This window comes from Gopherus evgoodei, chromosome 22, assembly GCF_007399415.2.
Source record: "Gopherus evgoodei ecotype Sinaloan lineage chromosome 22, rGopEvg1_v1.p, whole genome shotgun sequence".
Lineage (NCBI taxonomy): Eukaryota > Metazoa > Chordata > Testudines > Testudinidae > Gopherus > Gopherus evgoodei.
Genome location: NC_044343.1, coordinates 10,186,856 through 10,212,280, shown reverse-complemented (window position 1 = coordinate 10,212,280; position 25,425 = coordinate 10,186,856). Strand labels below are relative to the sequence as shown.

General features: G+C 48.2%; 1 protein-coding gene across 2 annotated transcripts in view; it reads right to left on the bottom strand.

Annotated features, from left to right (window-relative positions):
* The window catches only part of LINGO3 (leucine rich repeat and Ig domain containing 3), a 109,543-nt gene that overhangs the window by 75,217 nt on the left and 8,901 nt on the right, over nt 1–25,425 (bottom strand). The window lies entirely within an intron of this gene.

The following is a 25,425-nucleotide window of genomic DNA, read 5'->3' as shown; positions in this document are numbered from 1 at the left end:
GCCACACTGCTGAGTCCCGCCCCCTACAGAAGCGAAGATGACATCCACCGAGGCTGTGAGGCAGAAGCGTAGAGAGGCAGGATGCACTTGCCCACACTGGGGTTTTGGCCTGGGTGCTGGGGCTAGCACCACTTGTCCAGCCATGAATGTTGAATGACATCTAGCCAAGACCTCATATTTTATATCACATCTGAAGGATGGCACTGCTTACCAGCAGGGCCGACCTAGGCCAAAGGGTGCCCCGTGGGAGAAGCACCTTCAGTGCCCACCCGCCATGTGTTAAACTTGAACACCTGTCCTTGCAGTAGTAGGATTTTATGTTTGTATTTTGCATAACTTAGAATAAATAATAATGATATGATTTAACTGTATCCTGCCAGCCACCCTTGGTAGAAATGCATCAACCAGAATTTCTTTGTGTCTGGACTAATTTCAAGGCAGTAACAGACTTTCGAGGGTCACCAATGTGTTGTAAGTTTAGCATTGTAAAATAAGTCAAAGGGCTGGTCTACACTAGGGGGGAAATCGATCTAAGATACGCAACTTCAGCTACGTGAATAGCGTAGCTGAAGTCGAAGTATCTTAGATCAAGTTACCTACCATCCTCACAGCGCGGGATCGATGTCCGCGGCTCCCCGTCGACTCTGCTACCGCCGTTTGCATTGGTGGAGTTCCGGAGTCGACAGGAGCTCGTTCGGGGATTGATATATCGCATCTAAATGAGACACGATATATCGATTCCCGAGAAATCGATTGCTACCTGCCGATACGGCGAGTAGTGAAGACGTAGCCAAAGAATGCCGTGCTTGTTTTCTTTTGCATTGCAACGTGATGTTCCCCTTCAAAATGTTTTGCGTAAATTAATTCTGTTTTGTGTGTGAATAAAAAGTGTGTGTGTTAAAAGAGAAATGTAAAGGCCATCACTGAACCAGATGGTCTGGGGAGGAACCAGAGACACACAAGGGCATCTGCAGGCTGCAACACGCCCCTGTTGAAATATCAAAGAAAAGCAGATTGACAACTCTAAAATATAAGACAGGCACCTATCAATGAGGACAAAATAGCTGTAATCAAAACCAGCATGAAAGAACTCCATAAAACACTTAATGAAAAGAAGGAAAACAGAAACAATTTAAAATAAAAAAAACAAACCAAGCACTTGTCAAACATCAAACTGAGTACAGCAGGACAGTGCAAAACTCATTGGTCCCAATGAGGGAAAAATCACTATATAAACAGGGTGCCTTGCCATGAAACTTTGGGTTCATCCTGCCAAGACTTCCCCAGAGGGTTGTGTCGTGCCCGACGGAATCCGGCTCCCGCCTACCCATGATCAACCTAGTTGGCCACTAGATTTATCTGGACTCTGGACTAGTAACTATAACATCGACTGGTGGGAGAGTGTGTGTGTGTGAGTGATTGAATGCACGTGCTAATTACTGTATCTTCAATAAATGAGGTGTACTGCCTTTTCCCCTAAACAAGATCCCGTGTGCTTCTTTTAAGCATAACACCTTGGTGCCCTGAGCGCAGCACCTGCTTCAAGTCCGGGACTCCAGGCAGTCGCCTGGGTCAACTGCCCTGCTTATCAGCACCAAGCTAGTTCAACACAGACTCGGAAGGAAAAGCACTTCCTACCCAATCAAGCCTCTCATTTCCTGAAGCTCACTTCCTGCAACTTCCATCCAGGTTCTGATCCAGCCTAAATTTGCTGAGATTGCAAGATCAGCCTAGTTCACTTGGATTGCAGTGGCCCCGTCTGGCCGTAGAAGCGATGAATTTAAGTTCCATACTGCCCACTCCAGGGCTGCAGGATAGGAAGTCCCTTCATGCAACATGCATTGGTACGGCTTTACTAGAGTATTTATTAATTCACTGGATTCATTTCAAACTCACTTTGTGCCTTAAAAAAAAAAAGGTCTTATTCATTGTAAATATCTCCCTTCTTTGGATGGGGAGCCAGCTAGTGTCAAATTATGTATTATAAATGGTCCCAAACCTAGGCTGAGCTTTCACAGAGTTGTTTTATTCAGGCTGTGAATGAAAAAACATGACCTCACTTTGGGGTGTATGGCCAGGGAACCACGCACCCTTCCCATCTCCAAGCCCTCTCTCCCACTGATCCCTCCTCTCAGATCTTCAGCATATTGCCATGAGGAGCATCAAAGGAGGACAGAAATGTACAAGGTGGATAAAAAGACAACACCCTGAAAACAGAAGCTGTAACAGCAGTTTAATAAATCCGAGCCTCCTCTTTGGCAGATCTAGATCCAACGGGGGATTTGTAGCTGAATGAGAGAGGAGCTGAAACCGAGATCTGAAAATACAGTCTATAACCAGCTGTATGTGTTCTCTTTTTCTACAAATGAATTTAGTACTGGGGAAAGGTGCCAGACTGGCAGCCCTGCTGAGAGAAGGCCTGGTTCATCCTGAGGACACTGACAGGTCACGATAGTGGTGATCTTGGGGGGTTTTCACCTTCCTTTGCAGCACAGAATGAAGGTCGCTTGCTGGGATCATCTGGACACATCTCACTTCACTAATTCCCAGCCACTGGTGCACCATGCTCCCTCTTATTCTTTGCCTCTGGTACACAGTAGGGCTGTGTATCACAGGCTAAGGGCTCCTGAGGGCTATAATCCTTTGGTCTAATTCTGGTTCTTGGGTTGGTGGGCGGGTAGCTGAGTTGGGAGTGGTGGCCTGGGATACACAGGAGGTCAGATGAGATGATCTGCTGGTGCCTTCGGGCCTTAAACTCTATGGCAACATGGGCATATGCCTTGACACGAAGCTGGAGAGCCCATGGGTAAGGGAAGGAGTTCACTTTCCATGGCCCATTCAATCTTTGTGCCACCAAACTCTGCCAGCTGCAATGCAGGCTCGCAACAACCAAGACATCCGCTGGGTTTCCTAGTCACACTCTTGACTGCGGCTGAGAAGGTGTCTGCCAGGCCACTACAGACCTTGCCTTCCTCTGCCCAGCAGAACATAAGAGCGGCCATACTGGGTCAGACCAAAGATCCATCTAGCTCAGTGTCCCGTCTTCCGACAGTGACCAATGTCCAGGCCTTCAGAGGGAATGAACAGAACAGGGAATCATCCAGTGATCCATCCCCGTCACCCCTTCCCAGCTTCTGGCAAACAGAGGCTAGGGATACCATCCCTGCCCATCCTGCCTAATAGCCACTGGTGGCCTGTACTTTGGCTGAAGGATTGGGCCCATTTTATTATAATATGAACGAGGGCCATGGCGCTAACAAGCCCCGATTTCTGCAATTACCTGGGACTCCTGCCTGGCTGGGGAGACCTGCTAGGCAATCAGATATCACCTTCAGCACAGGGTATTCTAAAGCAGCCTATTCCCACAGCCTGCCTGCGTTTCACATATCAGTTACCCACCTGAAAACTGTCTCTCTCACGCCTCACTCAACTGCTTTCTCCTGGAACAATGAGCTGGAGGTGGCAAGCTTTACCCACCCTGTAATCAGCGCTGCGGCAAGCTGCATTATACTCCCAGAATCGTGACTTCTGCCTTCTCCCCCCTGTGGGTTGCATTTCCCAGCGCACCCTGGGACAACTTGCTCCCCGGTTTCCCATTGGCTGGCTTCTTCAAAACGACAGCCTCTGGTGACTGGGGAGAAGGGAGGAAAATATCAGGGAAGGAGAGGCAGGGAGGGAGGAGGGGAAAATAATCAAAGAGCTTTTTGTCAAAGGCAAAGGGACGTGAGCTGAAGTGTGTCAGCTTCCACCCAAGCTGGTAAATGCCAGGCCCATCCCTGTTCTTGCCTGGTCTTGTCAGCGCTATCAAGATCTGCAAAAACGGAGTTAACATTCATTATTTACTAAGCACCAATGCACTCAGCACTGTACGAGATACCAATAAAGACAAGCCCTGCTCTAGTTCTGACACCATGGCTCCAAGAGCCCCCTCGGGGAAGTGTTCTGCTCCTGCGGTGATGGGAGCTGTATAAACACACTGTCAGACAGAGCACGTCCATGCTCTCTACCACTCCCATGGGCACTGGCTCAACCGTCACAATATTGCCCTTGACTTAGTTTTAATTCAGTATGATGGCGATGCACGAGAGATCAAATTCTCCGCTGGAGTTTGCTTCGCTGACGTCAATGGGACGGAGGCACGTGCTTAAAGTTAAGTGTTTTGCTGAACTGGGACCCCCCCTCTCCTCTACCACACATGCTGCTGTACAAAATTTATGTGCAGCAAACTCACCCAGAGAATAGCTGGGGAAAAAAGAAGCATCACTTAAAATTCCCCATGCTGGGCAGCTTTCTGGTGCAGCTGACTTGCCAAGCTCATCTTTTCTAAGAGAGGGGGAGCAGCACTGGGAATTGGGCACTGGACCCCCACCACCATGGGCCTCTCTCACACTCAGTGCCCCACATTATCTATGACAGGGATTAGGAGGCCTAGATTAGAATCTTCATCCATGCTCAAGATGTGGTTATTTTAAAAACCCATGGAAATTCTCAGACAAAAAACTTTGTTAACCTCAAATTCTAGATGTTAAGTGACATTAATGATAACATTCTTGGCTTATATTTTTAAGGATGCCTAAATATTAAAATAATAGAATCATAGAAGATTAGAGTTGGAAGAGACCCCAGGAGGTCATCTAGTCCAACCCCCTGCTCAAAGCAGGGCCAACCCCAACTAAATCATCCCAGCCAGGGCTTTGTCAAGGCGGCCTTAAAAACCTCTAAGGTGGAATCTCCATCCACTTCCCTAGGTAAAATGTGTGGAGATTATTAGTTAAAGTCACTCAGAAAAGTTCCCAGTCCCTTAAAGTTCATACATTCTCTTTAAAAAAAAAAAACAACAAAAAACACACACATAGAAAAATGGTCCATTAGACATTCCCCAACCAACCTGAACTTTGATCCTGCTGTCTTCATGCTCTGTTTTTGTGCAATACAGTAGATGACTGATTTGTGTAACAGGTACGATAGGATGCCAAATAACAGGATTTTTATAAGGAGAATGAATACCTCAGAAATAGTTCGAAATTTGAGGAACTACAAATTTTATAGAATAGGTGCGAGACTGTACGTTTCAGTTACATACCATTGATAGACACAAAACAATGTGGCTTCTGTATTGTCTAAATAATGGGATAATTGAGATGTACTCCTCACAGCCTATTGTTTAGGTATTTCACGGCACAGCAGTTATAGTCACATATCATGGTGTTCTATCTGCTGAGCATGTTCTGAGGCTTTTCAATCTAAAAAAGTAAGTAAACCTGGAAATGAGAAGTACAGGGTTTTGATAGCTCAGGTCAGAGTTAAGGCTGCTTTTGGAAGGTCTAATGCAAACATTAACGTGCCGCATTAGCAAACTAAACACCTGCGTATTTTACCCTTCTCTCCCCAAAATCACGTCTGAACAAAACCCATGGAATGCTCAATACATAGTCAATTCCTGCTGCCCGCTACCCCTCTTCCTGCATTTGTGTGTTTTCTACCTAGATTGCAAGTTCTCTGGGGCACTGACCTTGCCTTCAGACCCTTCTGCAGAGCCTAACACAGTTAGCAGTAGGATAATGCCACAATTACATTTTTACAAGAACATCTGAATTTAAGTGCATTAGACTCTTCATATCCATTACTTTGACTGATCATTTCCATACATTTGAATGATTAGGGTCTCAACTGTAATGTTCTTGGTAGGTATTTTAGGTAACTCATGTCTCCTAGCAACCTTAAACTTCAAGTTGACTAAGTTTGTTGTCTGGAAACCTATTATAAATTTCAACTGCCTTTGAAATGGGACCCAGGGCACTTTAATTCATGGATTGAAAGGATCACCTGTGGTTTCACAAACTGATCCTTCAGCTCTGTTGCTGAACTGTCATTTATTAGCTAGCTTCCAGTCTTAGAATCATAGAATCTCAGGGTTGGAAGGGACCTCAGGAGGTATCTAGTCCAACCCCCTGCTCAAAGCAGGACCAACACCAACACCAACTAAATCATCCCAGCCAGGGCTTTGTCAAGCCAGGCCTTAAAAACCTCTAAGGAAGGAGATTCCACCACTTCCCTAGGGAACCCATTCCAGTGCTTCACCACCCTCCTAGCGAAATAGTGGCTGGCTGGGAATATTACAGCGCAGGCAGGGAATTGTGCAGCCTGGATAAATCCTGGTCAGGAGTGGGAGAGATGTGGTTCTCTGCCCCAGAGAGGTGACAGCTGACGAGCCTAGAGTGGGTGCCCTTGGTGGACCATGAGTGGGGAACACAGGTGCAGTTGCCCTGAAGTCTTACCCTTGTATCTCCCCCTTACTGTAATATCAGAGATCCCTGCAATCTTTAATGCATGCCAGCGAGGCAAGGCAGGGCTTTTATCCCCACTGTACAGATGGGGCACTGAGGCCCGGAAGAACGAAGGGAGGACTTTTAGCCCAGCGGTTTCAGCTGCACTGTGGAGAAATACTTAAAAAGAGGGAGGGAGGGATTTTTCTGCAATCTGGTAGTTAGGGAGGAGATGGGAGACCCCGGGGCCAGTTTCCTCGCTCCAGATCACTCTTTCATTATTTATTCAGTGTAGCAGCTTCAACAGGAGAGACTCAGGGAGCCCCCCCTCACAATATCCCCGAGCCCCGTGGTCAGAGCACTTTCCCGACAGGTGAGAGACACCCTCCCTTTCAATCCTTCCCCCTCTGGCAGAGAGGGGGGAATTGAACCTGGGTCTCCCACATCCCAGGTGAGTGCTCTAACCATGGGCTAAAAGTTAGAGGGGTGGGAGCAGCAGCAGCACCGTTCCCATCTTCCTCTCTCCGCTATATGTGGCCCCTAATGTGTTCCTTCAAAACACCAGCTTCGGCGCAGGACCCCCGGGAGCCAGATCCTGTTTGTGGGTCACTGACAGAGGCAGCTGGCTGAGAGAGGGGGGTAGGCCTTAGTCCACACTGCTCCTGTCAGCATCCCCTTGGCTAGCTTAGGTGGCTTCCCAGCTGGCTGGCTTTGTAGATCGCATTCTGAGGCGCCTCTCTCCCTCCCGTTCATTGTAGCAGGAGCCTAACTCCGGCTTTGTCCCGTTCCTGAGATTTCCGGGGCGCCGTAACGCTCAGCATTGCCTGAGTCCCTTAACGGATCCCACCCCAAGTGACCTGCACATGGCCACACACAACGTCTGGGGTGGAGCAAGGAATTGAACCTGGCTTGACTGAGTTCTAGGCTCATGCCTCAGCCTCTGCACTGTGCTCCTTCCTACCAAGAGCCATCGCCAGCCAGTCACAACCAACCATCCCTCCCCACAGCCACAGCTGGGAGGGACTATATCCTCTCTCCTTTCCCTAGTGGAGGAAGAACACATATACAAAATGCTGTGCTATGGCCATGTCGTACATAGGGCTCCGTCCTGCTCCCAGGGCAGCCAGTGGCAAACTCCCGTCACTTCAGGGGGAGCAGGGCCAGACCGATGGTGACGCCATAGCCAGTAACGTACTGCATCCACAACAGCTGCCCCCACAGAAGAACGCAACTGGCATTGACATTAGATGAACCATATATAGACATGAACAGGCCTGACAAGGTCCACCCAGTAGGAGGGCAGTAACAGCTATCTACATAATTTTGTTACAGCCCGAACCTCTTCAGTTAAGAGCTAAGAAAGCTCCCAGTCCAGCTCTCTGGTCCTCCAAGAATACCTCCAGTGAAAACACGGGAAGCTGAAGTTTGACAATCCGGATTCTTCGAAGGTGAAAAGCAAGTAGAGATTGTTGTGGGGTGCTGAAAACAAAATTCAGGGTTTCTTTATACATCATAAAGTAGAAGAAAAGAAAAAAAAGGCAAGAATCCCTTTTATTTCCATTTGCAAGTACTTTAAATCAGTGGCTCTCAACCTTTCCAGATGACTGTACCCCTCTCAGGAGTCTGGTTTGTCTTGTGTACCCCAAGTTTCACCTCACTTTAAAATGACTTGCTTACAAAATCAGACCTAAAAATACAAAAGTGTCACAGCCCGCTAGTACTGAAAAATGGCTCACTTTCTCATTTTTACCATATAATTATAAAATACAATCGATTTGAATATAAATACTGTACTTACAAGTCAGTGTGTAGAGCAGTATAAACAACTCATTGTCTGTATGAAGTTTTAATATGTACGGACTTCGCTAGTGCTTTTTATGTAGCCTGTTGTAAAACTAGGCAAATCTCTAGATGAGTGGCTGTACCCGCTGGAAGATCTCCGAGTACTCTGAGGGATACACACGTACCATTGGTGAAGAACTACTGCTTTAAAGGGCAGTGTGGGAGGCTGGAAATTGTATGATTTTTAGGAGGGACAGAGCATGCAAACAAAATGGTCTCTGCACAAACACCCCAAGCAGAAGAAAGAGGGAGATCAAGAACAGCTGGGAGAAAAAGTTGATATTTCAGCTGAATTAATTCAGTACGGGAAGTGGTGCAGTCCTATTGCTTGGGACTTTTAAAACGAGACTGGCACGGCCTTGGAGAATCTCCTGATTGGGGATGAAGTGGAAGAATCGGGCGAAACCGAGTGTTGCCAACTTTACCCCAAGTCTGCTGTTATTTAGTGTTTTCCTTGAAGTCCCAGCTCTTAGAGTCCTGTGATTGATTGCGTGCGAATGTCTGCTTTCATTTTAAAAAAATATTCTAATCCTCATGGCTGTGAAGAAATATCTTGAAAGCATGAGCCTCATTTATCCTAACAACTCAAAAGCCAGATGGTAAAAAATCATCACCAACAACCCTCCCAAAATAAACCAAACCAAAAAAAAAAAAAGGAACTAAATTGGTTAGTTAAAACAAACAAACAAACAACCCCCCTCCCAAGATTTTTAGAACCAAATCACATGATTGTTTGAATGCATGGAGGTTGACGGTACCGCCTAATTCTTTTCCATCTCTGCATTCTAGCAGTGTATAACAGGTAGGTGTGTGTGTATTTGGTGCTACAGGCACAAACGAGAACAGCAAAGCAACAGCTCTGCAGCTAAAACATATTGCATCAAATTTGTGGGGCCCTCCCAGGAATTTCAGGATTCTTACTGTCTATACATTTACAGCAGCCGTGGAGAAGGGGTGTGTGCACTTTTAAAGCAAGTTCTACTGCTTGAGTCAGAGAAAAAAAATTGAGAGAGGGCAGTAGCACAGGGCCTTTGACCCACAGTTGAGCTATTCCAGTGGCATCCCGCAGAGGGCAATGTTAGCACACCTCCCCTAGCCAATACATTATTGTATATAAAGTAAGTCACACACATTTGAAACAAGACTTGTTTAAAGTAATTACTGGCTTGGGCGGGCTTCTGATTGACCTTTGTCGTAACAGGTAATTTTTGCTGCTGCTGCTATTAGCACACAGGGGGATCTGTTACGGCTGTTAATTTGTAATTGATGTTTTCTATTTGATGTCAGACGCAGAAAAGCTTTGGCGCGAGGCCCCACACAGGACATTTCTGCACAAACAAACAGGACACAGACAGGTCAACAAAAGTAGCAAGTAAAATGTAGCTGCCCTGGCTTTCCTGAGGAAAGCAACATCTGTTTACTAGTTGTGATACAACACCAGTGTCCCCAGCATTGGATGAGACACAAAGAGACCGTCTTTACCGTAAGAGATGAGCACAGAGAAGGTGGGAAATCCAAAGGGAGCTACATAATTAAACCAAATGAAAAACGACTCCTCACTTCTTGTGGGCGTTGTGAAAAGAGGAGAGAGAAGCCATAATGCTTTAGATCAGAGGTTCTCAAACTGTGGTGCACATGCTCCATTCAGGTGGTCCACGGACAATTCCCTCTAAGATGCTTGCCTGTGTGGCTGCACACGAGAAAATTAAGGGCCACTCACCTAATTAGTGGAGCCGTGCAGGAGTGGCTCCACTAATTAGGTGCGAGGACCCTGGAGAGGATGCACATGTAAGGTGAGGTGGTGGCCTTGGGGGGAATAGGGGATAGGTGGGAGGGGACAATGGGATGAGAAGAGGGGATAGGGGGAAATTTGGGATCTGAAAGGCTGCGGCGGCCAGAGAAAGAGGCGAGTTTCCCCAGCTCCAGGGTTGCAGCTGCTGGGGAGAGACACCCCCCCTCCTTCCCAGCCCCAGGTTGGGGGCTGCTGCGGTGGGGGAGAGAGGGAGAGACTCCCCTCCTTCAAAGCCCCAGCTCAGGGGCTGACGAGGCATGGAAAAGAGGGCACATCAATTGCATTAGAAAGGTAAAACTACTGATATGAAAATGAGTCGTGTGCTTTTATTTGTAAAACAAAAAAGTTAATTACTACAATCATTAGCTAATGGTACAAACAACTTTTGGAAAGATCATTAAGTGGTCTGCTGAGACCCTCCGCAATTTTCAAGTGGTCTGTGGAAAAAAAAAGTTGAGAACCAGTACATTAGAGGAAGACATGGAAGAAGGTTCAGAGTTTGGAGCAGAAGACGATTCCATGGCATCAAGTCTGGTGTCAGTGGGTACAAGCAGAGGGGGCATGGAATATACTCAGAGATGGAGACCAGAGTAGGGTTGTATAAAACCTCTCTCTCATTTTTAAGGCTTAAACCCGATGCAATGGGTGACTTTTAACATCCTTTATGGACCCTTAACCCATGGACCAAGGAGCAAAAGATCTGTTGAACCATTAGAAATATGCACTGGCCTCTTCCATTAACACACCAGTGCCCAGATGTTCCTCCCCCTATAGACCATCATGATTCTCAGAGGAAGCAGGATGGAGCATTGCTGGCAGTGAACAGGATCAGATGCAGCACAAGGGTTTCCTAGAATCCTACATGACAGCAAAGGCTAAACCATCATTCTTCTCCTCTGTCATTGCTGCAGCTAAATCCTGCCCTGCAGAAGTGCAGTAGATGCTATTGCTCTGTCAAGCTGCGTCACCTGAACGCCAATGCTGCTTGATATAAAGACCCTGGTAGAGTGTCTGGGAGAACCACCACCACATTCGAGATGCTCGTCCAGACAACAAACCAACCACCCAATAAAATCAAGCTAGAAATCAAGACACTCCACAAGTGCCACTCCCATTAAGGCTGGTGGAGGATGCTCAGTAATACCTAATACCTCTGCTGGCAGATATTGTTAACCCCATCTTTAGAGAGGGAAATCTGCCCTAAAGCCTGCCCCATTTTGACCAATTATCGAGGCGCTAGCCTTATAGTGTGGCCAATTCTCTCAGCAGACCTTGCAACCAATCGCTGGGTGTCAAGTCCCCCATTTCTGAGACAGCTACAGGAATTAAGAGACCAGCAGAGAAATTCTTTCACCACCACGCTCCCTCCTACATACAGCAGAACAAAGATCTAGCTCCAATCAGCAGCTCAGATTCCCTCAAAAGGAAAGAATTAATTTTTTTCCCTTGCAAGTAACTTAGCAGCGATACGTCTCCCTGCCTTGCATAACATGTGCCCTGTAAATGATCTTCTCTGATTAACATGAGAGCCCGGCTAACACTAAGGGTCTAGAACCGAGAGTGCTGAGCCTCGCTGGGAGCGAGGAGCAGACCAAAGGCTACAGTCAAGATGTCAACCGTGTGCATGAGCGGGAGGATTAATGAAGGCAGAATTTTTTTTTCTGGTTTGTCACAGTTTGTTAATATTCCTGCTCGGGGGGGAAAAAAAAGTCATAATTTAGACTTTGTTTATGTCACTTAATCTTCAGTTTGCTAATGCACCATCCTGCTCTCCCTTCCCGGATCAGTATTTGATTACAGTGGCCTTTCCCTTCCAACTCTTACCTGCTGCTTATCTTTGTTCAAAAGTTGATGGCTCCAGGACGTGCCTTGGCCAACGTGAGTCAACAGGTAGTTGGCTGGTAGAACGTTATGGTGTCAACCTTGACGGGTTCCATCAGTAAAGGATCCCATTGAGAAACCAGGGAGATCCAGCTGTGGACGTATGATGGTCTGTTTCTCCAGAGTACAGCATCACAGCGCTGATGGAAATTCTCTAGTGCAAACACTGCAGTGGATCCTCTCCAATCCCGAGTTCCTACAACAGCAATCGTTACCACAGGACCGGAGGGTCTGACCCATTGAAAGGCGAGCAGGTATCCTGGCTGCGTTGAGTCAGGACTGTGGAGTAAATGAGATAGACACTCCCTCCCATGGGTACTCTTGGTCTCCCATGGTGAGATCTGTTGTGCAAAGATGACCTGACCAGAAACCAGATGGTGCCCAGAAGTGAGAGTGAAACTGAGGAACTTGTTATTCAGACTGAGTGAGAATTAAATGGAGAACTAAGAAGTGGCTCTGTCTGTGCGTCGTTGGAGATCCAGGGCATGTCCACACTGCAATTAGACGCCCGTGGCTGGCCCGTGTCATCTCACTTGGGCTCACGGGGCTTGGGTCTGAAGGCAACAAAACTGCAGTGTACATCTTCAGGCTCAGACTCCAGCCCAAGCTCCGGGTCCCTGCGATGGGGGAGGGTCCCTGAACCTGGACGTCTACACAGCAGTTTTGCAGCCCCCAGCCCAAGCCCCATAAGCCAGCGTCATCAGACCTGGCCCAGCCACGGATGTTTAATTGCAGTGCAGATATTCCCTCTGTGTCCAAACTGCCCTAAACAGTGGGCAACAAATCCATTATCTTATCCCTTTGGTGAAAGGGGACTCAAGAACCAGGGATTAATCTACCACGCATCTTCCGTCCCGCCTCTCCACCTAGCAGAGACACAATCGTCACTCAGACATGCCAGCCAAGGTGACCAAAAATCCCAGAAGATCCACTGAATGGCCACCTCGCCTCAAACCGTGCAACTCAGCCCTTGTTTATCACTCTGGATCTGATCTGAGGTCCAGGTTCAAGGGAGTGCCAGCCAGAATGGACTCAGACACTGTTTTACTGTGAGGCCTCAGGTTCCTCCATCTGTGAGCTGAGGAGTGTGATAATTCACCTGCTTCACGGTGTTATCACTATGTCATGACGGAATCGCTGTGAGGACGCACCGCCGCTCAGGCTGGGATCGTTCTGTTCAGCACATCTCCTCAGATTTTTACTTCATACAAGTCTTGGCTATTTACCGATGCTGTTGTGAGGGTAAATTTAATGTCCATTAGACATTCTGAAGGTGTAACGCGCAGTTAGACACGGGGTGTGGGTATTGTGATGGGAAAAGGGTGGGAGAAATACAATCTTTGAATGATTTTCCTTGTTGAAATAAAGGATGAAGCGGTGGTTAAGGTGTGATGGAAACACAAGGACTAGAGAATCTGCTACCTTAGTCATCTGACAAATGGTCCCAGTGCCCTCCGAGAGGTGGAGAAGGATACGAATATTTAGCATTTATAATCATGATTTTCTTCCACAGATCTCATAGCACTTTACAGGGATAAGTATGTGCCATTATTCCCCATTTTCTGTGCCTCCATTTCCATCTGTGTAAAAGTGATGTGGCTTTCCCAAGGTCACACAGAGTTGCAGGCAGAGCTAGGAACAGAACTCAAGTATCCTGACTCAAAACCGCAGCGTCGGCCAGCAGCCCATCATAAATCAGCTTTATACAGGGGAAGGTATTTCCCATGGGCAGCAGGCATGTGTTGGCGTGGCTCTCTGCTGTGTACCAGGCCTTATTAACACAAAACGTCACATTCCTGGAAATCTAAAAGCGCCGAACAGAAATAAGACACCGTTACCTACACCTCACGGACCTCTTCTGGCAGTTTTCAAAGACCCCAAGGCACTTTTTCCAAGAGAAAAGGTGTCAGATAGCAACAGGGCTGACCCAAAACCCCACATCCAAACACCCAAGAACTTCACAAAAGTTCAACTCTCAATTTTGTGACCAGGACCCCACCTGGCCTAAATCTATCTTGAGTAAGTACATGTTCCCTTCAAGGAGATGCAGAATTCTTCATGTCACAACCTGACATGGTTGTGCAGCGTTGCTGTGCACAGTTAGGCCCAGTGCTTAATTTGTGCCAGGCATGAGCCCCGGCACCCCTGGGCTTGCCGTGTCAGTTATGCAAAAACATTTGCTTAAGCCCCGGCACCTCTTTCATAGCAAATTAAACACGGGGTAAGCCACTGCCATGCTCTAACCCAAAGGTGGCTGGTGTATTTTCAGTAGCGGGAATGCACATGGGAAGCACTTAGAATGAAGGGACCATAAAAATGTAAGAGATTTTCCTCCTTGCTGTCCCCTGAAGCAGAGGCGGATTAAGGTTTCCTAGAGCCCTGGGCCAGAGCAAGTGAGGGCCCCCCCCCACCCCCTCCGCCTGCAGGCCTGCCTCCAGCCCTACCCATGGCCCCACCCCTTTCTGCCCCTTCCCCGGGGCCCACACTGTTCCACGCAGAGTCCCCCCAGTCCAGCCCCCACTGCAGCCCCACAACTCCTTTCTGCTTCCCCCCACTGCGGCCCCAAGACCGGAGAAGTTCTGTCCCTGTGCCACGGCCCTGGGGCGCAAGGGGGCTTGGGTGCTGGGGCTTGCCCTGCCATCTCCGGTGCTTCTTCGGGGACCAGGGTCGGAGTGCTGGGGCATCTCCCACGTCACTCAGTGCTTCTGCCAGAGAGTGAGGTCGGGTGTGGGGGCTTCCCCTGCCTCTCCGTGGCTTCTGCTGGGGATGGAGGAGGGCCTAGTGGGACAGGGGACGGGACTTCCCCCATTTGATGGCTGCTGCCATGGAGAGGGGACAGGAGCCGCTGCCACGGTGGGGCTTCTCCCTTCCCGCGGCTTCTGCTGGGGAGTGGGGTCAGGGTGCGGGGTCTTCTCCCGTCCTGCCCACTCAGCAGCTGGGGCTTCGGGCTTCCACTGGTGTTCCACAGTTTTATTCCGGGGCCCCCAGTTGGTCGGAGCCCCTGGGCACGGGCCCTGTCAGCCCAGTGGCTGATGCACCATTGCCCTGAAGTGGTCAATAAGAAAACATCAAGGCATCCCCTAGAATTTCTTAGGTTTCATTTCTCTGCAAAGGGTCAACCTGCGGGCTACTTAAATCTTATGTGACTGCTGTTCTGGGAGCCCAGATCTTTGCTTCTCCTTGTCTGCGTTTGACACCCTGGGCTGTGACCTCCTTATATTTGTTTTGAGTCAATTCAGATCTTATTTGAGTCAACAGCTTGGGTTTACTCTGCTTCTTCCTGCAGGAACCTTTTCTTCCGATTCAGTTTATGTTACAATTCTACTGGGCTGCCTCGGGGCTCTATTTTACATCAGCGCTTGGTCTAATTATAGGTTTCCATTGAGGATGAGTATTTGGCCTGGCAGTTTGCAGTCTATTAATCACAGCACTAAAATTATTTTAGTCTATGAATTTGCTTCGTCTGGCCAGTTTTTATGCTGCCAAGTAGATTTTGCCTTGCTCAGACGCAGCGTTTAATCTGTAGGCTGAAAATAATATGGTAACAAATCCATGGCCATCCTCAGAGTGCCATGGTTGTCACTATGCAGCATGCTATGGCCGCTCACAGCTTCGCGGCGACAGTGGGAATAGAACCCGTGTTCTTAGGATCTCAAAGCACAAGCCTCTGCCACTTAACTGAAGGAGAAAGTGCCTTAACTATGGTACCGCTGAGCAGTTCTGAATCCATCCAGCAGAGGGCAGTGGCGCACGTGCGTGCACGCACACATTTTCCCACCTTTAAAGGTTGTGATGGGAAACACAGCAATGAGCTGCCAAAATCTTAACAACTGGTTCCCTATAAAAAGTTCTGATTTAAGGGGGAGGGGGCGGAAGCGGGGGAGACATACTCGTGGGGCCAGGGACCCATGCAGGGCCTGGGGAAAATTGCCCACGCCCCCATGGCCCTGGAGCTTGCAACCCCCCCTTACCTTGCCTGCAGCTCAAAGCAGCAGAACGACTCAGAAGCTCAGCTGAGCTGTCCAGCTGGTGTCAGCGGCTGGCCAAGCTGCAGCTGGGGGGAAACAGAGGAGGGGCTGGGGAACCTCAGCCTCCCCAGCTGCGAATCCTGGGAGCAACAGGATGATCCAGCCTATGGACCGGAGTTCTTTGCCCACCCCCTGGCCCTTTAACAACTCGTTCTCCGCAGAGGTCTAATTTTAGAACCCGGTTCTTGGGAACTGGTGGGAACTGGCTCCAGCTCACCACTGGGGAAACACCAATAGCAAAGCAACCCATCAGGAAGCGGCAACGTGTCCGCTGACACCCATGCCAGGGGAGATGTTCTGAAGACACCTGGTGGCCAACTGGCGAATGACACAGTCTTGGCAACAGTCCATTTTCAAGGTTAAAGTCTGAAGGCATGTCCTGGTTCACTTCTTCGTCTCTTATAACTTTTGCATTGAGTGCAATACATAGGGCTTGCAAAAATGATACCACATTGACAGCCGAGGAACTGAAGATCTCCATTCCCTAGAAGAGAGGCACCAGAAACACAAGTTTCTGGCTGTCCTGTGGAGATTTACAAACCAACCTGCCTCAATGACAGTGCAGTAGGGTTTTCTTTCATTTCAGGTAGATTGGCTACCTGGCTATTAGGAACTGTACTGAGGCCCTCACCTTACTGCACGTTGGTCACCAAAAAGCCATCAGTGGGGAACAATTTGGGGGCATCCTTCACTGGATTTGAACCGCTAGCCTAGAGCTGTCCCCAACGTAAATCCCCAGAGACACTGATAAAGTACATCCAATGGACAATCTCTGGGTACAAGCACATTTAACACAAGAAATGGCTTTTAAAACACAAGAGGCTTCTTTTTATCTACCAATGTTTCCCCTTGGGAGTGCAGCTGGGGGGCATTTTTCAGAAGGACCTCTTCCTCCCTCCCCCAACATATAGAAAAAAAATGCAGCATCAAATTCGCCAGATTATTTTGGTCGAAACCATTCCCCGCCCCAAAAATCTAACCTTTAGCTATTTTTTTAAAACGAAACATTTCAGTCCCAAATGACCTTTCATTGAAAATTTGAGTTCAGTTGTATTTGCAAAGAGGTGAAACACTCCAAACCAAAATGAAATGTTTCGTTTGACAGAACTGTTTAAAAAAACCAAAAAAAAAAAACAAAAAACCTTTTTCAGCTCAGCCAACAAACTGAAAAATCTGTTATTTTAACAGCTCTTCCCAGGAGGCAAGAGCCAAGAACTGTGCCCCAGTGATAGACCTCTGGGCTCCAATGCACCCATGGGGGAAATGAACTGGAGTTCTCTGATAACTGCACTATCCCCAGTGCAGGACAAATGGCCTCCAGGGAGAACATTCTGTCCCCAGAGTATTAAATCTAGTGACTATGAGAGTGACCATCTCTGCTGACCTCAGCTGTGGCAGTGATACATGGTCTGAGAGTGCTCAGGCCATAAAGGGATTTATAGACCAACGTCACCAAGACAGCACAGTTATCAGAAACTGGTGTCAAGTAAGCCTTGTGTCTCAGAGCACCCCAGTGTAGCTTCTGAGTAGCTTTCTACAGAGCCCCAGGCAGTGATTACTTCAGGATTCATAAAGGCTTGAGCTACTGCACAGAGCCCGATTGGAAAGGGAGGTTGCAATCTACTTATTAGACCTGTGGTGCGTTGGCAGGGAATCCTGTGAGACACTTGCTAAAATTCTTCTTCCAAGCTGGAAAGAACATTGGAGTGATTCCCTGTGTCCGATGGAGTCTTTGCTTTTCTGGATCCTGCTGATCCACCCCCAACTTATCTCAAGGCCTTTGGATAATCCTTTGGAAGAGCCCTTTTTTCTAACCTGTGATGCAAGCTGGTCCGTTTCAAAGGCCGGGTATCTCCAAAACAATCCCCACAGGCAGCTACCCCCCTCCAAGATCTCCAAGCCCCACTTCAAATAGCGACACGTGGATCCCTGTGCTATCAATCTGCTCCTCAAAAGAGCCCCCATGAACAAAGCAGAGACGTTCCTAGCACACGAACCTTGGTCTGGGCTTCTTAGCAATCTCAGCCTGGCCCTGGGTTCAGACAAGTTCAAACCAGCACAACACAAAGAGAAGAGCAAAGTCTAATTAAAAAGGGGTTCTGACCATTGGCTCATTCATACTGAACATGAATGTGGATCTCCTACACGGACTGGAGTTAGCAGTGCACTGTGTTGCCTCTGCCTGGGGCTAGGACAAGCTGTGCTGCTGGACCTGCTGCCTTTCAGCAGAGATGTAAACCCCCGATCTGTGATTGTTAGAGCTCCTAAGGGACTTCACCCCCAGATGGTGGTCATTGACGTCAGTTTCCTCGCCAAATTCCCAGTATTAGCAATTACATCACTCCCCCTAAATCATCAACCCATCCCAACCATTTTAATTGGATACCATATTCTTCTCTATTTCCTGTCCTCCGTGCATCAAAATCCCACCAACGCAGGATGTTTGGGGGGTTATAGAACCATTAGAAATGTTGCCAGACATATCGGGGCTCCTGAGCACAACTTTCATTAGCTGTTAAACAGGTGTGGCCTTTCACCTGAGAGGCAGATGCGTTTTGGTGGCAGGGAGGCATTCTCTGGGAACATACACATAGGAGTGCCTGTATGTCTACATGGGAGACAGTATCCTGACAATAAAAATTACTCCATGACTCAAGGAGGGGGGGCCTGAGCCCGCCCAAGCCCCGCCACCCCAGGCAGGGGAAGTGGGGAGCTGGCAAAGTTGAAGCACTAGGGCTTCAGCCCTAGGCGGGAGGGTCTGTAACCTGAGTCCCAACATGCAGGGAGGAAACCTTCAGGCTTCGGCCTCGGGTGGTGCAGCTTGGGCTTTGGCTTCGGCCCTTGGCCCCAGCAAATCTAAACCAGTCCTGGCGACCCCATTTAAATGGGGTCCCGATCCACTTTGGGGTCCTGACCCACAGTTTGAGAACCGCTGTGCTAGACCCCTTTCTATCCATCGCCTCTAGGAATGAAAGCTGGCAGAAAATGCATTTGTAATAATAATGATAAAAAGACCCTAAAAACTTTCAAGCAATATATCTAGAGAACAGTGGTCTATTCAAAATAATCCATCATAGAACTGCATATAAAAATTGACATTTAACTGACTGGTTACACTCCAACCCACTAGCTACATTAGGCAAAACACTCCACCACAGTGAACTCCGCCTTTCAGGGACTGCAGCGAAGGCCAGAACACAGAGGATAACAAGACAGACACTTCTCAGAGCAGAACATGGAGGTGGCTTGGAAATGATCTGTTGCCTTTGAACTTGCTGGCAAATTGGCTGTGGCTTTTAAGTTCAAGTGGGCCAGAGGAAAAAGCAAACAGCTCTGGGCCAGCATGAAAAGTAGGTTTTTATTATTGCTATCTCTCGATTCATCTCTCTTTCACGTCTCAGCTCTCTGGCTGGTGTCACCCAGGCAGCTCTTTCACTCATCTTTGCTGATTCCTCATGTCCCCTTCCTCTTGAATTTTTTATGCTGGCCACAGTGCAGAGTTTTCTGGTAGCCGCTGGATGAAACACCAGCAAATTGCATGGAAGAGCACAGAGGCAGGGGACACTGCCTGGCTCACTGAAGACCATTCCCATTTAGAGAGAAGACAAAATCCAGGAAGAAGCCTACACTAATGAACACAAATACAGAAGAGAAGGATCACCCAGCAGTGTTAAGGAAGCCGCCGCATGCCCCGACCAGCTCTCAAAGATATACTCCCTCCGTGTGCCCAATTCTGTATTCGGATGTGCCGCATTAGTATCAGAGTTCTCTAAGTTTTTTGCATTTTTATTTCCATACTTCTCATTAGTAAGTGGAGCAGATCAGCTGTCCGACAGCACCCAAAAGGGACAATGAGGAATACCACATGGAATGGGAATTTAGGAAGGCCAGACTGTCATTTCAAAGGACGGGCAGATCCTCTGAACGAGAACGGATCCGTACACCAAAATGGCAACTTTGCCACAACCACATCTGTGTAAATCGGATGGGAAAAGCAACAAAAGGAGACTTAAAATGGCCCTGACACGTAGCAGCATCGTACAGATACTATTTCTATCCCCTCCTCCTTCCCCTTGCCCCTGCTTTGACCCATCTTGCTTCCTGCACCCAGAGCAATGAAGCTCTTAATGATGATCTACGTTGGCATTCAGCCAAATGCTGGGATCGGTACCCTTACATTTGCAAAAAGCACCATAGGATCATTAACGGCCATGAGTGGAAGGCCTTGGCTTTAGGCCTCCTCTGAAAGAAAAACACATGCAGCTGTACAACAGTGGCCCAAGGCCACCCATGGAATTTCCTGGCTTCTGGGGAGTCCTGGAGAGGAGGAAGAATCCGGATCCCTTTGCAGACGGCATTGCTGCTGCGCTAGGAGCTGTACAACGGGTTCTGGGTCCACAGCTAAGACTCAGCGGCACTGCAGTGATACCAGTAATAGCTGGAGTACTATTTTCCTCTCTCTGAAGAAGGGCTGGGGGTCAGGGGTGAAAGCGTGGGCTTCGTTGTGGCGAAGTGTCCCTGCCATGTCAATGCTGGATGGTCTAGTGGATTCTTTAACCTTGACTCTTCCACTGACTTCCCTTGTGCAAGTCACAGTCCATGCCTCAGTTTCCCCTCTGTACGATGGGGACAACAACAATCGTTACCTATTCCAAGGGATTGAGAGGATTCGTTTGTTTGAGCATCACAGTGTATAAGGGCTTGATCCTGCATGGTGCTGAGTGCTCAGGCCCCAAGCTGGTAAAGCATTTCAGCACCTGGGTAGCTTTACCCATGTACATCGCACAACTGAATCAATAGGGCTCCTCACCCACTTAATGGGAATCGTGGGGTTCAGTGCTTTGCAGGATCAAGACAGGTTTGTTCTGCCACTTCCTGGATTGGCGCCTACAAGTCTAAGGCTAAATATTATTTCTAGTAGGGCTGCCAATCAATCGCAGTTAACTCACGCGATTAACTCAAAAAAATTAATCCTGAGTAAAAAAATGAATCACACTTTGAATAGAATAGCAATTGAAATGTATTAAATATTTCGGATGTTTTTCTACATTTTCAATATTGGCTTCAATTACAACACAGAATACAAAGTGCACCGTGCTCACTTTATATTATTATATATATATTAGATACACACTGTGACAAAGTTCCTCCTCTACCTTGGTGGGTCCTGCGCTTATTGACAGATTTGCTCACCTCAGTGATCTTCCCCACAGTCTGGGTCAGCTCCACCTGTGTCTGATCAGGAGTTGGGAGGTTTGGGGGGAACCCGGGCCCGCCCTCTACTCCGGGTTCCAGCCCAGGGCCCTGTGGATTGCAGCTGTCTATAGAGCCTCCTGTAACAGCTGCATGACAGCTACAGCTCCCTGGGCTACTTCTCCATGGCCTCCTCCAAACACCTTCTTTATCCTCACCACAGGACCTTCCTCCTGGTATATGATAACGCTTGTACTCCCTAGTCCTCCAGTAGCACAGCCTCTCACTCTCAGCTCCTTGCACCTCTTGCTCCCAGCTCCTCACACGCGCCCCACAAACTGAAGTGAGCTTCTTTTTAAACCCAGATGCCCTGATTAGCCTGCCTTGATTGGCTGGAGGTGATCTAATCAGCCTGTCTGCCTTAATTGGTTCTAGCAGGTTCCTGATTACTCTAGTGCAGCCCCTGCTCTGGTCACTCAGGGAACAGAACAGAAAACTACTCATCCAGTGACCAGTATATTTGCCCTCTACCAGACTCCTGTACCCCACTGGCCTGGGTCCGTCACAACACACACACACACACACACACACACAGTAAAAATGATAAACAAAACAAATAGTATTTTTCAGTTCACCTCATGCAAGTACTGAAGTACAATCTCTTTATCGTGCAAGTGTAACTTACAAATGCAGATTTTTTTTTTTACATAACTGCACTCAAAAAACAAAACAGCATAAAACTTTAGAGCCTACAAATCCACTCAGTCCTACTTCTCATTCTGCCAATCGCTAAGACAAACAAGTTTGTTTACATTTGCAGGAGATAATGCTGCTCACTTCTTATTTACAATGTCACCTGAAAGCAGTTTTTCTGGTACATAATTCTACATTTGTAAGTTCAACTTTCATGGTAAAGAGATTGCACTGCAGTACTTGTATGAAGTGAATTGAAAAATATATATATATATTTTTATAGTGCAAATATTTGTAATAAAAATTAACATAACGTGAGCACTGTACACTTTGTATTCTATGTTGTAATTGAAATTAATATATTTGAAAATGTAGTAAACATCCAAAAATATTTAAAATAAATGGTATTCTATTGTTGTTTAACAGCACAATTAATTGTGATTAATGTTTTTAATCATGCAATTACTTTCTTTAATCGCTCGACAGCCCTAATGTCTGGTTTTCTTTTCCTGCAAGCAAAAACCTGATGCTTCAGGTTAAAATTCTCTCTCATTAACTCACTGTCGCTTATTAAAAACTAAGACTTTGGACAGCTTGATACAGAAATCTGTCTTAGCTCTTACTAACACCGGTTTCCCCCCACGATGTATGAATGACGGCCACGGGGTATGGATGACGGCTTACTCACCGGGGAGTTCTAAGGTTAAAAGTGTGATTTGCTACAGCTTGAGCTAAAGCGCCCAGGCATGTTACAGACTTTCATCCTCTGTGAATCGGCACAGAATGGGACCTGTAACACACACCCAGCCAGTTATATGTGCACACTGGTTGTTAAGGTCGGCACGTCTTAGTTCTGAATATTTGTTTAGTCCCGAGAGCATGCTCAGCACTGAGGGGTTATTGTAGGGTTGCTCCTGGAGGCTGGGGACCCTCACAATGGTTTTGTCATTGAAGAGCTCCTCAGAAGGGCCATATCTGCCAGTTTGCTCTCGGCAGGTTGTTACTGAGGGTTGGGATGCACACGGGGGTTTGTTATCGTAGGGTTGTTCACGAGTGCCGGACAAGTGGCATTAATGATAAACAAGTACTGAAGTATTTGGTTTTTTCAAACCTTGCCCAGGGTTAGCAAGAAGATAGAAGCCAAAGCAGGAGCAGGTTTACTCTCCGCCCTGCCCGCGTCCACTTTAGGAACAGGCAGCTGATGTGAGCAAACAGGCAGCAGTGGGCAGTCAAAGCCAATCTGGCATCATTAACACAAAGTAGGCAGAGACTGAGAAGCACCATCTGGAAATCTCACAGCTTAGAGGCTTTGCCCTCTGTGGATACCTCAGAGACCCAACCCAGGGAGAACCTTCTCCTGTGACTTCAGAGGGAGAGAGGCTCCGTGTTGTGTGTGGCAGGCGATAAAAGGCCAGAGGTTCACAGCTTAGCTACGGGTTCCTTTAGTTCTGGCTGAGGAAGAGGGGGCATTGCAGAACCTGCGTGTCACACTGGGCCCAGAGCCACACAGGAAATCAGTGGCAGACCCAGGAGCAAAACCCAGGCATCCTGCGCTAACCACTAGACCACAGTCTCTGCCATCACCCTATACCTGAAATCTACAATAACTAGACATCCCTTGCAGGCCCCAATCCATGGGAAAGATGCTCATCATTTGTTCTGCGGGGGGAGGGAAAAGTCAGCGCACTGGTGGCTCCTGGGATTGGGAACTGAATAAGGACCCTCTCCTAGGCCTTCGGCTTGTACCCATTTCAGGATACTCCTGTATGCATTCAGAGGCCTTTGGAAATGAGCTGGGAACTTTAGTTCAGTTCCCTGTCACCTGGGGCCAGGACTCTTCTGGGCAGCCTCAGCAGGGACAGGAGGCCAGAGACTGTGTGTGGTCCATGAAGAGCTGCTTCCCCACTGGCCCTTAGAAATGGCCCCTGTGAGTCAGGATTGCAGTTCCCTGTTCTGGGAATAGAACGAGGATGTCACTCTCCAGGGCCGGTTGCCAATCTGGCCCCTTTCGCCAGCCACGAATAAAGACATGTATTGCAGCGATAGCCACGGCCAATTTAGGATGTCACAGCTGCCACTCAGCTCTGCTTGGAACTGAATGGCCAGTCAGCAGCAGAACTGCTGTAACACACAGGGGCCTGGCCACTTGAGCCCAAGGAGGATCTTTGCTGGTGCTGACAGCGCAGGGTCTATGACACACAGCAGAGCAGTTCTGATTCCACCGAGCGGAGGGCAAGGGTGGCACACACCCAGCATTCCATTCATGACTGGATCCTATTGTCTTAAATTAACAAAAGTAACCCAGAGCCCCACACCTGCTGAGGGCACAGTAACAGCTGCCTGGGAGGAGCCACTGGAAACCTCTCTCCCAGAGAAGGGCTGAGGTCTGAGCAAGCAGTGGGGACGTCTGCACCGCAGGCACGGGGCAGCACGGCGGCGGGGGGCACGGGGCCTGATTGCAACTCACACAGACTTACCCCAAGCTAGTTTTAATCTAGCTAATACAGGCGCTGGAACAGTGAAGCCGTGGGCAGCACAGGAGTTAGTGTGGAGTAGCTACCTGAAGAATTGTCCAGAGCTCCAGGTGGGCTTGTCCAGCCCCTTCTGCAGTGGCTTCACTGCTCTGGTATGGATATAGCTAGACGGGGATGGCTAAACTGGCCGTAATCATACTGTAGACATACCCTGCATCTGTCGTGGTGGAGACTGCACATTCCCACCAGAGTAGCTGTGCGGCTTTGGCTTTGGGCAGCTAAAGATCAAGGCGTGGACAGGGTGGGGGGCTCATTCACTCATTGGCTGCCGTGCAGCCAGAGTGACAGGCGCTGGACTTTCAACAGGGGAGCTCAGCTCAGCCTGTGCTGGGCACGAGTAGGGTGACCAGATGTCCCGATTTTATAGGGACAGTCCTGATTTTGGGGTCTTTTTCTTATATAGGCTCCTATTACCCCCCACTCCCTGTCCCGATTTTGCACACTTGCTGTCTGGTCACTCTGCCCATGAGAGAGGTTTGCTGCAGATTGCGACGATTGTGAAAAATTCAGAGGGAAAGAGAAAAAAAAAACCCAAAACCAATAGAAGAGAATTTGGCCCAGGGAGAGTGAGGGAGGCTGTGAAGCCCAGCCTGCTCCCAGAATGCCCCTACAGTCTTTTGGAAGCAGCGAGGGGCTCTTGGAGCTGATGGGCAAAGCTGCTGTGAAGATACCTTTGAGCAGCAGTGCTGGGAAGGGGCTTAATAAGGGAGATGAACGTGGCTGAACGCCGGACATGGCCACAAATATGGAAATCCCATTGGGCTGGGTCTCCGTGCCCAGGAGGGAGCTTGCCGAGGCACGGAGCTGGCTAGCCACACTAGAAGTGGAACGGAAGAAGGATTTATTATTTTTTAAATGCTGTGAGTGGCATGGGAAGTAACAGCTTGATGAAGACTGAGCTTTCTTATCTCATCGAGCTGCCAAGCCCAGAGGAGAAACACGGCACTTCCCCTCTTGTGTTAGGGGTTTGTTGAGCAATGACAGTGTGGCTGGCGTTGTTCAAACAGGAGGGCAGTGCAACAGCTTGTGGTCTCCTCGGGGTAGCTAAGTACAGCTGAGATTTCTGCATTCAATGTTCCATCCACCTGTAAATTAGTCCTCTCTCCCGCCTATGTCTATTCATAGGAGTTCTGTTAAAACCAAATCCTTACATGCGTGGGTGGGTGTAATATCTGTGTGTATGTGTGTGCGCACAT